This window comes from Hemitrygon akajei, chromosome 10, assembly GCF_048418815.1.
Source record: "Hemitrygon akajei chromosome 10, sHemAka1.3, whole genome shotgun sequence".
Taxonomy (NCBI): Eukaryota; Metazoa; Chordata; class Chondrichthyes; order Myliobatiformes; family Dasyatidae; genus Hemitrygon; species Hemitrygon akajei.
Window position 1 is genome coordinate 113,840,209 of NC_133133.1, and position 14,066 is coordinate 113,854,274.

The window sequence follows — 14,066 nt, forward strand, 5'->3', positions numbered from 1 at the left end:
AAGCAGAAGCCCAGTTCCAGATTCGGCAGATATCCTCTGATTCCACGTGTTACTACCACGTGGTGAGCGCCCTCGACCAGGAGACGGCCGCCCAGGTTGCGGATTTCATACAGTCGCCCCCGGAAGAAGGCAAATATGAAGCATTCAAAGCGCTACTCATTGAGACCTTTGGCCTCTCATGGCGTGAGTGGGGTGCCCGCCTGCTTCACCTGGACGGTTTGGGAGACAGACTGCTGTCAGCATTGATGAACGAGATGCTGGCCCTGGCTGACGGACACAAGCCCTGCCTCATGTTCGAGCAAGCGTTCCTAGAGCAACTGCCCGAGGACATACATCTGCTGCTGGCCGACGCAGATTTCAGCGACCCCCGGAAGGTGGCGGCCCGGGCAGACGTGCTGTGGAAAGCCAAGAGGGAGAGCGTGGTGTCCGTCGGTCAGATTACCAGACCAGACCAGGCCCAGCAGGGGGGCGCACACGACACAGAGGCAGGAGTGAGGAGGACAGTGAACAGTGGTGTTTCTACCACCAGTGGTGGGGCACAAAAGCCCGCTGTTGTCGCCTGCCCTGCCAGGGCCAGGACCAGGGCCAGCTACCACTAATGACTATGGCGGCTGGCCACCAGGACAGCCTCTTGTACGTCTGGGACAAACAGTCAGGACGCCGCTTCTTGGTCGACACCGGAGCGGAGATCAGCATCTTGCCCCCGATGGGGTATGACACCCGCAACAGGAAGCCAGGACCCACCCTGAGGGCCGCAAACGGCAGCACGATACGGACCTGCGGCATCCGCACAGTGCAGCTGCAGTTCAGCGCCAGCCGGTTCACGTGGGACTTCACACTGGCCGCCGTGGCCCAACCACTCCTGGGGACGGACTTCTTGCGAGCTCACAGCCTGCTGGTCGACTTGCAAGGGAGAAGACTGGTACATTCCGAGACTTTCCAGACATTCTCCCTGGGTGAAGCCAAGTTGCCGGCCCCACACCTGGACTCCATTACGCTGTCGGACAACGAATTCACCAGAATCCTGGCGGAATTTCCATCGATTCTGGCACCGCAGTTCACGGCAGCCATGCCCAGACACAGGGTACAGCACAACATTCCGACCCAGGGACCACCGCTCCACGCCCGCGCACAAAGGCTCCCCCCGGAAAAGCTCTGCCTGGCGAAGGAGGAGTTCAAGAGGATGGAGAAATTGGGGATCGTACAGAGGTCCGACAGCCCATGGGCCTCCCCCCTGCACATGGTGCCCAAAGCAGCCGGGGGTTGGAGATCATGCGGTGACTACCGCAGACTGAACGAGGCTACCACTCCAGACCGCTACCCCATGCCGCACATACAGGACTTTGCAGCAAACCTGCACGGGGCAAGAATCTTTTCCAAAGTAGACCTCGTCCGGGGATACCATCAAATCCCGGTGCACCCTGAAGACATCCCTAAAACAGCACTTATCACCCCGTTCGGCCTGTACGAGTTCCTCCGAATGCTGTTCGGCCTGAAGAATGCCGCACAGACGTTCCAGCGGCTAATGGACGCGACCTGGACTTTGCGTTCATCTATTTGGACAACATCCTTATAGCCAGCAGTTGTCATCAGGAACATCTGTCCCACCTCCGCCAGCTCTACTCCCGCCTGAGTGATTTTGGCCTCACGATCAACCCGGCCAAATGCCAGTTCAGTCTCGATACCATTGACTTCCTGAGCCACAGGATTACCAAGGACGGGGCAACACCTCTGCCCGCCAAGGTAGACGCGATCCGCCACTTTGCCCGGCCCAACACGGTCAAAGGCCTGCAGGAGTTCGTTGGTATGGTGAACTTCTACCACCGTTTCCTCCCCTCAACAGCCCGTATCATGCGCCCTTTGTACACCCTGATGTCGGGTAAAGGCAAGGACATTACTTGGGACGAGAAGGCCGTGGCCGCTTTCATTAAAGCCAAGGAAGCCTTGGCAGATGCCGCGATGCTGGTGCACCCCAGAACGGACGTTCCGACTGCCCTCACGGTGGACGCATCCGACACAACAGTTGGTGGGGTGCTGGAGCAGCTCATCGAGGGGCGCTGGCAACCCCTGGCGTTCTTCAGCAAGCACCTACGACCACCCGAACTCAAGTACAGTGCTTTCGACCGGGAGCTGTTGGCACTGTATCTGGCAATCCGGCATTTCAGGTACCTCATAGAAGGCAGGCCGTTCACCACTTTCACGGACCACAAACCGTTGACCTTCGCGTTCATGAAGGTGTCCGATCCCTGGTCGGCTCGCCAGCAGCGACATCTGTCCTACATCTCCGAGTACATGACGGACATCCAGCATGTCTCGGGAAAGGACAACGTCGTGGCGGACGCACTCTCCAGACCAGCTGTCCAGGCCCTGTCCCTGGGGGTGGACTATGCAGCACTGGCGGAGGCGCAGCAGGCAGACGACGAGATGCCCAGCTACAGGACCGCAGTCTCGGGTTTGCAGCTGCAAGACTTTCTTGTAGGCCCAGGTGAGAGGACCCTCCTGTGCGACATGGCTACCGGCCAACCTCGCTCCATTGTCCCGGCAGCCTGGAGGCAGCGAGTTTTCGACTCCATACACGGTTTGGTGCACCCATCTATCAGGACAACCATCCGGCTGGTCACCAGCAAGTTCGCGTGGCACGGACTTCGCAAGCAGGTCAGTGAATGGGCCAGAACATGCGCGCAGTGCCAAACAGCCAAGGTGCAGTGGCACACTAAAGCCCCGCTGGAGGTTCAACCACATTCATGTGGATATCGTGGGCCCCCTACCAGTGTCCCGAGGAGCGCGGTACCTCCTAACTATGGTAGACCGGTTCACGAGGTGGCCAGAGGCGGTCCCGCTCACCGACACATCTGCCGATTCCTGTGCCCGAGCACTGATCGCAACCTGGGTAGCACGCTTCGGGGTACCGGCCCACATTACCTCCGACAGAGGCGCCCAGTTCACCTCCAGCCTGTGGTCGGCTGTGGCCAGCCTGTTGGGAACGCAGCTACACCACACAACTGCCTACCACCCACAGTCGAACAGACTGGTGGAACGCTTCCACCGTCACTTGAAGTCGGCTCTCATGGCCCGCCTAAGCGGACCTAACTGGGTGGACGAGTTTCCCTGGGTCCTGTTTGGAATTCGGACGCCTCGTTGGCCGAGTTGGTGTCCCCTGGCCATCCCGAGAGAGTTCATACCAGCCCCAAGGGGGCAAGAGGAAGAACCCGCAGCAGTCCTGGACAGGCTACGCGAAAGGCTCGGCAACCTGGCCCCCGTACCAACTTCACAGCACGGACAGACCCCGACCCATGTACCCAAGGACTTGCAGAACTGTAAGTTTGTGTTTGTACGAAGGGGCGGACACCGGGCACCGCTACAGCGGCCGTTCAGGGTGATCAACAACAACGGGTCCACGTACGTTCTGGACATTGGGGGGAAAGAGGAGGTTTTCGCGGTGGACTGACTCAAACCAGCCCATGTGGACTTGGCGCAGCCGGTCAAGGTTCAGGCACCGCGGCGCAGAGGCAGACCTCCCAAACAGAGGCTGATCCAGACTGTGGACATTGGGGGGGTGTGTATCGCCGGTTTTGGGGGGGGTTATGTGGTGACCCACTTTCTGCGCAGGTGAACCGGCTCACAAATAGCCAGTGCGCGGGGAAAGACTTTGGTAATGCACCTCTGACGTCATTTCCGCCCGGAGAGGGCGGGCGCTAGAGATTAAATGTCAGCGCCGCGAAGTTTGAATAAACTAGTCTCGAAACGACTTACCGACTGTGTATCGTTAATTCAGCGCTGTGTGTAGCACATCGCTACAATGTTTCCAATAGTGAGGGAGTCACTAGTCAATAGTGGGACCAGTGAGCACAGCCTCAGAATACAAGGATATCCCTTTAGAACAGAGATAAGGAATTTCTTTAGCTAGACGGTGGTGAATCTGAATCATTGCCACAGATGTAATAGGTTCTTGATTAGTGAGGACATCAAAGGTAACTGGGAGAAGGCAGTTGGAAAATAAAATAACTCAGCCATGATGAATGGCAGAGCAGATTCAATGGGCTGAATGGCCTAATTATGCTCCACTGTTTTATGGTCTAGTTTATGCACTTTTAAAACTGTTGTCCTGCTTAGAGCATTTATCTTGTATTTCTGTTCTATCCAAAATGCACCCTGCACTTTTATTTACCTAATATTGATGAAGATTATAACCAGGGTGAGCACAATTGGATTTGTAGCCAATAGCACTCGATATGGTGCAAGAGATCTAGAGGTATCTTGAGTGGATAATGACATTATCTTGCCACTGGTAAGGTTTGGATTGAGTATGTTGCTCTGAGTTCATGTGCTTGTTTCCCTAAGTAACTGGGGTATTGGTTATGATGACCTTGTGTTCCAAGCATTTTGCTGGAAATGTTTGTCTCTCGTTGGTACTCTGTCCATGGAATTGCTTTAGGCTGGAGTAGAATTTATATTTGATCTTCCTTCCAAGTTTGAAGCTATGTGTTGATGACTTTGTCTGGCTGGTTTAACCTCAGAAGGAGCTGGTGACTCATGAAGCGACTGGTTATCCCACAGATGGAGTCATTAAGTAGTCAGGCTAGCTCATTGTTGTATGTATACCTTGGAGATGCATTCACCTTGCTCTTCTGTTTTTACCTTCCAGAAGAAATGTACCAGCTATGCAAGTTCCTTGATTTGATTTCCTTCTGCTTGTTGTATCTAGTTTTGGGCAAATTCTCTAACTATGAGAGACATGTCACCATTCAAGTTATTCTTTGGGGCCCTTAATGGTGACAGCCACAGGAAATTCAATGTTGAAGGACTTAGAAACCCCACCAAAAATGTTTTGCTACAGTCTGCATTAGGCATCTAGATGGTGAGCACTCCAAAGACCCATCATACACAATAGAATGAGTATACAATGTCCCAAGTTACATCACCGGATGACCTAATAAGCATGACCTGATGACTCACCCCACCTGAAGCAGAGATATAGCATATGTCACAGAAGATTCTTCAGCTACCTTTGAGCCCACAGATCAGTAGTGGATGTAAATCACTTTAGACCCCAAGGACTTATCAATGGAGAGGACTTCCATTTGAGTGATTTCTCCTCAATTTTCTTTTTAAAACGATTTTCTATTTTGAACATTCTCCACTCTACAGAATGTAGTTTAACACATGTATGATTAAAACCCAATCAATCTCTATACCTCAAGTACTACCTAATTAACAAGCTCAGGGCAATTATCCTCTTCTGCTATGCACCATCACACATTGTACATTTGTGTCTTGTAATCACTTAACTGTAAAGTATTTCAACTATTTCAGCTATCATTCCTTTCATTATGGCACTTCTAAAGTTCTGCATTCATCATAATATCACCAGGGATCATTTAGTTTAACTATACAGTTCTTACCCCAATCTTTATGATCTCTTGATTTGATTTAACAGACCTTGTGTTGCATATTATTTGATATCCAAGACTGCAAAAATTGCCTTTAATAATTCAAAAATGATCCACCCACTCTGGACATGCCCTCTTCTCATTACTACCATCAGATAGGAGGGACAGGAGCCTCAAGACACACACTCAATATCTTAGGAACAGTGTCTTCCCCTCCATCATCAGATTTCTCAATGGAGAATGAACTATGAATATTACCTCATTAGTTTGGTCTTTTTTTTTTGCACAACTTAATGTTTTTATTGTAATTTATAGTATTGTACTGTATTGCTCTATATGCAGCTTCAAAACAATGAATTTCATGACATATGTCATTGATAATAAACCTGATTCTGATTCTGAAATACCAAGGATGCTGGAAATCAGAAAATAAAGAAAACACTAGAAATACTCATCTGGTTAGGCAACATCTGTGGAGCTGAAATTGTATTAATATTTTAATCAATAACTTTTCTTCAGAACAAGAAATTAAATTGATTCTACAATGCAGTGAGAAAGGACATGAGCACACAAGGGTAGGTTTGTGAGAATCTGGAAGTGGGAGAGGTCAGATGACAGCGTTGAAGTAATTTTTAAAATCAAAATGTGTGTACTGTATGTCACCATATCCTATCCTGTGATTCATTTTCTTCCAAGCATTCACAGTAGAACAAATAAATACAATAGAATCAATGAAAAACTACAACCAAACTACAAATACAAAAATAAGTAAATACATCAACGAACAATACCGAGAACAAGTTGTAGAGCCCTTGAAAGTAAGTCCATTGGTTGTGGAAGCAGTTCAGTGTTATGGTGATTGAAGTTTCCACACTGGTTCAGAAGTCTGATGGTTGTAGATTAATAACTTTTCCTAATTATGGTGGTGTGGGACCTGAGGCTTCTGTACCCCCTCCCTGATGGCAGCAGTGAGAAGAGAGCATCGTCTGGATGGTGGAGGTCCTTGATGATGGATGCTGCTTTCTTGTGGTTGTGCTTCTTCTTGGTGTGCTCATTGGTGGGGAGAGCTTTGCCTGTGTTGGTCTGGGCTGTTTTCACTACTTTTGTAGGCTTTTCTGTTCTTGGGCATTGATGCAACCAGTCAGGACACTCTCTATAGAAGTTTGTTAAACTTTTAGATGACATGCTGAATCTGCACAAATTTCTTAGAAAGTAGAGGCATTGCTGTGACTTCTTTGTAAGTGCATGGTGAAAGAGATGGAAAAAAGACAAGAACAGAAACAGGTAGGTCAGGTTTAACAATCCTGACTGGTAAAGTAAAACTTATATAGAAACAGCAATGAAGAATCTTTCTACATCTGAGTGTGATGGTATTCCTAAGTCTCCACACAGGACTTGCATGACTGAAAACCAGGAGGAAGCTACTGACATGATGAAGGAAGTCCTGAACTCCTCAGAGATGGAGGACCTTCATAGCTGCCCCAAATGGGCAGATTTTTATATAAAGTTGAAGGTGCTATTTCTCAACTCTATCCTGCCCCTAGAAGGGAGGCAAAGCAGTGTAGGAAATTTAACAGATGATCACGGGCTCCTGGCAGCTCTGGCGGAGAAGGATCCTCAGTTGAAGAAAAGGGAAGGTACAGGTGAAGCATTGTTCTCGCTTTAGAATGATTGCAATGGAGGCCTATAAATTGGTAGAATGGAGTGTTAATGTGGTGGAAGTATAGTCCGGGTATTCAGTTGTACCTCTTTAGCTGTAAACTCTCTGTGGCCACTTTATTAGATACAGGAGTGGAACCTAGCTGGTTATCTACTTCAAAGTTCACTGTGCTGTGCATTCAAAGATGCTTTTCTACACACCACTGTTGTATAATTTCAGTTACTGTCACTTTCCTGTCAGCTTAAATCTGTTTGGCTATTCTCCTCTGACCTCTCTCATTGACAAGATGTTTTCACCCACAGAACTGCTGCTCACTTTATGTTTGTTTACACACCATTCTCTGTAAGACTGCTGTGTGTAAAAATCCCAGCCACTCCGTTTGGCACCAACAATCATTCCATAGCCAGTCACTTAAACTACATTTCTTTTCCGTTTTGATGCTTGGTCTAATTAACAATTGAACCGCTTGACCATGTCTGCATGCTTTTATGCATTGCGTTGCTGTTGCGAGATTGGCTGATTAGATATTTACAATAATGATCAGGTGTACCTAATAAAGTGGCCACTGAGAGCACTTAACCGAATCATCATTGCCCTAACGGGGCCAGTGTAGATCAGCATGAGCGTGTTTGGCTGAGGCACTGCTTTCTGTGCTGTAAAGCTCTATGAAGGAACAACTTAGAAAATAGTCCCCAATTTGCTTCACAGGTATACTCTACAAGGGAATTGTCTGCACATAAACAAGAACATGGAAATAGATATGGATTTTAATAAAATTTTGTTCTTAAGAAAAATAATGAATAAGCGCTGCAATTTGGGAGTACAATTGCAGAGCTCGTGAACTGGACAGCAGGAAAAGGAAATTAGAGGAAGCCACTTTGGCCCTCTAGTCAAAGTTCAATGCTCAAAGTAAACTTATTATCAAAGTACATATAAATCATCAGAATCAGTTTTAATATCACTGACATATGTCGTGAAGTTTGTTGTTTTGTGGCAGCGGTACAGAGCAATCAATAAAACTATAAATTACAATAAGAAATATATAAAATTTTTAAAAAGTAGAGCAAGAAGAGAACACCAATAATGAGTTCTAGTATTCGTGGATTGGTTCATTGTCCATTCAAAAATCTGATGGCAGAGGGAAAGAAGATGTTCTGAAAACTTTGAATGACCATATACTGTACTACCTTGAGATCCTGCCCTGCTCTGCCATTCTGTATAATCATGGTTGATCCAGCCCAGGCCTTATCTCCTCTTCTCTCCAGTTCCCCATAACCCTCAATTCTGTATTCTTGAGGTATTGAGGTCCTTTTTAAATACCCTAAATTGTTTAACCTGGGGTTGAGAATTCCAAAGATCCAACATGGTCTGCTGAAAAAGATATTGCAGTGAACAAGGAGTTGGCGAAGCTAAAGTAATAGTGGTTATGAATGGATTGAAACAAGTGAAAGGATTTGCTTGTTGATTGGGAATCCTTGGTGTTTAGCAAACACAGATGATGTGTAAGCTGGGCTTTGGTGTGGGAATAGTCAGGAGGGTCTTACATGAGCTGAAGTTTAAAGATTTGAAGATGGAAAGCTGGACCTGTGTTCACTACGTCCTCTATGTTCTTCAAGTTTCAAAGGGGTTGAAGACAGTAGTGAGCATTTTCAATGGAAATGGGTGGGGCATAGGAGAAACACCTTCAACCCACTGTAATTTGTCTTCTGCCAAAATAGGTCAATAGCAGATGCCATCTCCCTGGACCTACATTAATCTCTGAAGTAGCTGGACATATATACATATACATATGGACAAAGATACATATATCTGACCATTGATTATTGACTAAGTTCTGCCAAGCAAACTCCTTGCCAAACTCCAGACCCTGGGAGTTAATGACTCCCCCTGCACCTAGTCCCTTGACTTTACACCAACAGACCACGATCAGTAAGCGCGGTAGCACCACCTTCACAATGGTTATTCTAAACACTGGACCTCTATAAGTTTATGTCCTCATCCCCCTACTCTGCTCCCTGTACGGTCATGACTATGTGGCCAGAATCTGTTCTGACTCCATCTACGGGTTTGTAGGTGATACCACTGTGGGTGTTATCCTAAATAATGATGAGTTAGAGTTCAGGAAAAAGATGGTGAGCTTAGAGGCATGGTGTCATAATAACATCCTTTCTCACAATGTCAACAAAACAAAAGAGCTGGTCATTGACTTCAGAAATAGGGAGGGTGTACGTGATCCTGTCTATATCAATGGTGTTGAGGTTGAGAGCTTCAAGTTCCTAGGAGTGAATATCACCAGTAGCTTGTTCTGGTCCAACCATGCTGATGTCACAGTAAAGGAGGCTCACCGTACCTCTACTTCCTCAGGAGGCTAAAGAAATTTTGCATGTCCCTGTCGACCCTAACCAAATTTTGTTGATGCACCATAGATAGCATCCTACTTGGATGCATAATGGGTTAGTTTACAACTGCTCTACATGTGATCGCAAGAAACTGCAGAGAGTTGTGGACACAGCCTAGTATATCACAGGAACCAGCCTCCCCTCTGTACTTCTCACAGCCTCAGTAAAGCAGCCAGCATAATCAAAGATCCTGCCTACCCCAGACGTTCTCTCTTCTGCCCTCTCCCCTGGGCAGAAGATACAAAAGCCTGAAAGTACATGCCACCAGGCTCAAAACAGCTTCTATCCCACTGTTATGAGACTCTTAAATAATAAGATAGACTCTTGACCTCATAGTCTACCTCATTATGATCTTACACTTTATCATTTACCTGCATTACACATTTTTGGTAGCTTTTACACGTAATTCTGCATTGTTATTGTTTCACCTTATTCTAGCTCAATGCACTGTGTAATAATCTGATCTGTATAAATAGTATGCAGGACAAGCTTTTCAATGTACTTTGGTACATGTGACAATAATAAACCAATACCGATTCCAGTAAAGCGGATGAAAACATTGGAGTAAACTTTCAAGTGGACAAAGTAATTGTGAAGTGTACTTCAATTCATTTCAAGCTCTGATGCTCAATTACGCCAGCCAAATCTGATAATGAATGGTTAATCCAGTTTCTTCTGAAGGCATTCAAATCCAAGTCTTTTGATTGTAAGAGAACCAAGATAGAGGGTGTATTGCGGGGATCTTACTGAGAGCTAATAATGATATTAAAGTTGCACGAGTGTGTAAGTATATCTATGTTTTGAGCAGGTGCAAGAAACAATGGCTAATGTTGCCTTCTGTTTCTTATGTCATCTGTTAATGTTGCCTTATCAATGTGTCTGTGTAATATCAAACCAAGATTTGTTTTGGGAATTGGAAATTTAAACAAATTAAAGGGAAAATTGGTTGAGGCAAATGGCTTGGGAAAACAATGGTAAAACAAGCTTAGATTAACCAGCACAGTGTGTGTGTGTGTGTGTGTTTGTGTATGTCTGGACTTCATATGTACACACTTGTTTAACAACATGAGAGAATCTGTAGATTCATTGAAAGAACTCTGCAAGTCAGGCAACATCTATGCTGGGGAATAAACAGATGTTTTGGGCTAATCTTCTGTGTTCTGTAATACTTCAGCATTATGTCGTCAAACCAACCCTAAAAAGAGTCTCCCATAAGATAAGTCTGACATTTTCTTAATATATTGTACTATGTCTGAGGTAGATGTACCATTGAGGTAGGCTTTTTCTTTATCTCTACTTGTACAGCATTGAACTGAGACTTCAAATTCTGCTTGGACAGCAGAGGAAAGAATTTCACCCCATTGTACAAGTTTGATTGTGTGCCTGTTGTGAAAATGAAACAAGAAAACATTGGTAAAATTTTTTTCACCAGTTTTTCTTTACCAAATCATACCATCTGATTCCTTTGCCATTTTATATGGTGCTACCATGCATATCTTAATTCAACTTGTAAAAAATCACAAATGGTACTTCACTGAGGATTTTGGTACCATGGAAAGCATCCTATTTGATATGTCACCACAGACTCTAGTACATTTCTATAGATGTATTGTGGAGATCATCCTGACTGGTTGCATCACCATCTGGTAGGGAGGCGCCAATGATTGTAAGAGGCTTCGGAGGGTTTTAGTCTCAGCCAGCTCCACCACAGGTGCAAGCCTCCCCACCATTGAGAACATCTTCCAGAGCCGTGATTCAAGAAGGGGGCATTATCATTAAGGAGCCTCACCATCAGGGACATGTCCTCTTCTCATTATTACAATCATTATTACCAAAAAAGAGGAAGAACAGGAGCCTGAAGACACACTCAACATTTTAGCAATAGTTTCTTCCTCTGTACTGTCAGATTTGTGGAGGTATATGAATATTACCTTGCTACTTCTGTTTTGCACTAGGTATTGATTTATTTTTATTGTAACACTAATTTGTTATACCTGCACTGTCCAGCTGCCACTAAACAACAAATTTCACAACTTATGTCAGTGATAGCAAACCTGATTCTGATTCTGTGCAGATGCAACACAGCTTGGTATGGCAACTGCTCAGCCTGTGATCGCAAGAAACCGCAGAGAGTTGTGGACATAGCTCAGCATATATCGGAAATCAAGATTGGTGTCCACTACCGCTCTCTAACTAACCAGGCACAGCTGAGCAATTTTGCAAGGAGAACTGGGCAAATGTTGCTCCATCATATTGTACAAAGCTAATAGAGACTTCTTCAAAAGGACTACTGGCTGTAATAGCTGCAAGAGGTGGTTCAACTAAGTACTGAGCAAAGGGGGATGAATATTTTGAAGTGCTGGCATTTCAGTTTTTGATTTTTTTTGTTTTTCATGCTCTATGATTTTCTCTGTTTTGGAGCTCTACTATGGGGAAAAAAGAGCATGTAATTCAAAAATAAAAATTCTCAGATAAATTGATCAAAATTGCTGGTTGTAACACTTATGAGAACAAAGGGTTTGGGTTGAATACTTAAGGTACTGTAGAAAGCTTGCAAAATCATATAAAGGTCAAAATGGACAGGGCTACCACATTATCGCAGAGTCAGTTCATTTATTTCTCCTTTAAATTGAATGCAACATACTTTGTTATGCAATGTCTGGTGATTTGATCATCCAGTTTCAAAATGAAGACAGAATTATTTTATGTTGCACATCAACGTTACTTTATAATTGACATCTTCTGTTGTATGATTTAATATTCTGTTAAATCTTTCAATATTTAAATAAAAAAGTTTAGTAATCTTGTGCTTTGTTGGCATAATGTAGACTTACGTCCCCTGCATTGGCTGATGTTGCCATTCATTTATATTGACTGTTTTAAAAATATTTGCTGAAATTTCTTTGTTGTAGTAAATGGTCTTGGCTACAAACACAGTTGGCACCTAGGTTTACCTTTAAACGTTGTTAACAAATGATACAGCGGTCTGGTATATTCCCCGCCTTTTTTGTGTGAGCAAGTGCTTAAGCGGTTGCAATGATTCTGCCTGATTATTTCCTCAATCCATTTTACTGTTGACTCTTGCTGGGACAGGAGAGATTGAGCAGGGGATGTGAATGCAGCAGATTACTGTTTGCCACTTCAAGACGTTTGTTGCTTGACTAAAAAATCTGTAATCTGAATTATCTACCACTAAAGTCCAGTGTAAGTAGTGATCTTTATTCTGTACTGAAATGGGGCAAACTTGTCTGATATCAACTGTAGAATGTTAATAGAATTGCTATATATCAAGTTTACTGTTAGATTGTTGAATAGTATTGGAAATGGTGCAAGACTACATTTGACGTTGAACACGATTTTTTTTCTCTCCATCTAAAGTTGAGAGCCTGGTGTAATTGTCAACCTTTCACTGTGCTTAAGTTTAACTGCTTCATTCTGTATAAAAAGTCTTATCACGTTATATTATGTATCTTATGTTTACTTGAAGGCTGTAAATTAATTGGAGATAATGTGGTTGATAAACAGAAGACAAAGGAAGACTTGAATTTTCTCTGTTTGTCAGAATCAGGTTTAATATCACCAGCATACGTCATGAAATTTGCTTTCTTGTGGTAGCAGTACATTGCAACACATAATAAAACTATAAATTACGATATTAAATATTTATAAATTAGTAGTGCACAAAGAGAGCCAAAAAAGAAAAAAGATATTGAGGTTGTGTACATGGGTTCATTGTCCATTCAGAAGTCTGATGGCGGAGGGGAAGAAGCAGTTCCTAAAACATTGAGAGTGCGTCTTCAGGCTCCTGTACCACCACCTTGATGTAGCAATGAGAAGAGAGCATGTCCTGGGTGATGGGCTCCTTAATGATGGATATTGCCTTTTGAAGACGTCCTCGATGCTGGAGAGGCTAGTGCTCATAGTGTAGCTGGTTGAGTTTACAATGCTCTACAGCCTTTTCTGATCCTGTGTAGTGGCCTTTACATACCAGACATTGATTGTTCTCCATGGTACATCTGTAAAAATTTGTGAGTCTTGGTGACCTATCAAGTCTCCTCACACTCCTACCCGCTGTCATGCCTTATTTGTAATTGCATCAATATGTTGGGCCCAGGAGGGATCCTGAGCGATGTTGGCACCCTGGAACTTGACTCTGCTCACTCTTCCCACTTCTGATCCCTCGATGAGGTTTGGTCTGTGTTCCCTCCGCTTCCCCTTCCTGAAGTCCACTATCAGTTCCTTGGTCTTGCTGCGTTGAGTGCAAGGTTGTTGTTGCAACACCACTCAGGGTTAACAGAAAATATTAAAACTTTGCCGTGAATTTTTGAGGTGAGCTGATTGTTCACCTAATTATCTGGTGTTCATCCCTTTGCAAAAAACCTTACCCGAACATTCCCCATTCCCTCCCAATGCCATATGTCAACTGCAAGGTTATATTGATATTACTCTATCAGGGAGGGATGTTAAATGGCAAGGATTGCAAAAGCCTGGAAAAGCCACACCTGAAAACTGCCGCAGAATTTTTGATAGACGAGCTGTCAAACCCATAAAGAAACACAATATTTCTGAATGACTGAGAAGCATCCAGTCACTTAGAAAATGAGTAAAATAATTGAA

The 14,066-nt window shown here is 44.6% G+C and overlaps 1 protein-coding gene across 5 annotated transcripts in view; it reads left to right on the forward strand.

Annotated features, from left to right (window-relative positions):
• Positions 1-14,066, forward strand: part of osbpl8 (oxysterol binding protein-like 8) — a 212,892-nt gene that overhangs the window by 4,240 nt on the left and 194,586 nt on the right. Inside the window, exon 1 of one of the 5 annotated variants that reach the window (XM_073058764.1) lies at positions 12,529-12,653. The exons of 3 other annotated variants lie outside the window; for them this stretch is intronic. The gene's annotated coding sequence lies outside the window, so the exon portion shown is untranslated. Of the gene's footprint in view, positions 1-12,528; positions 12,654-14,066 lie in introns of those variants that run through there. One more of the 5 variants, XM_073058768.1, reaches the window with a different exon arrangement.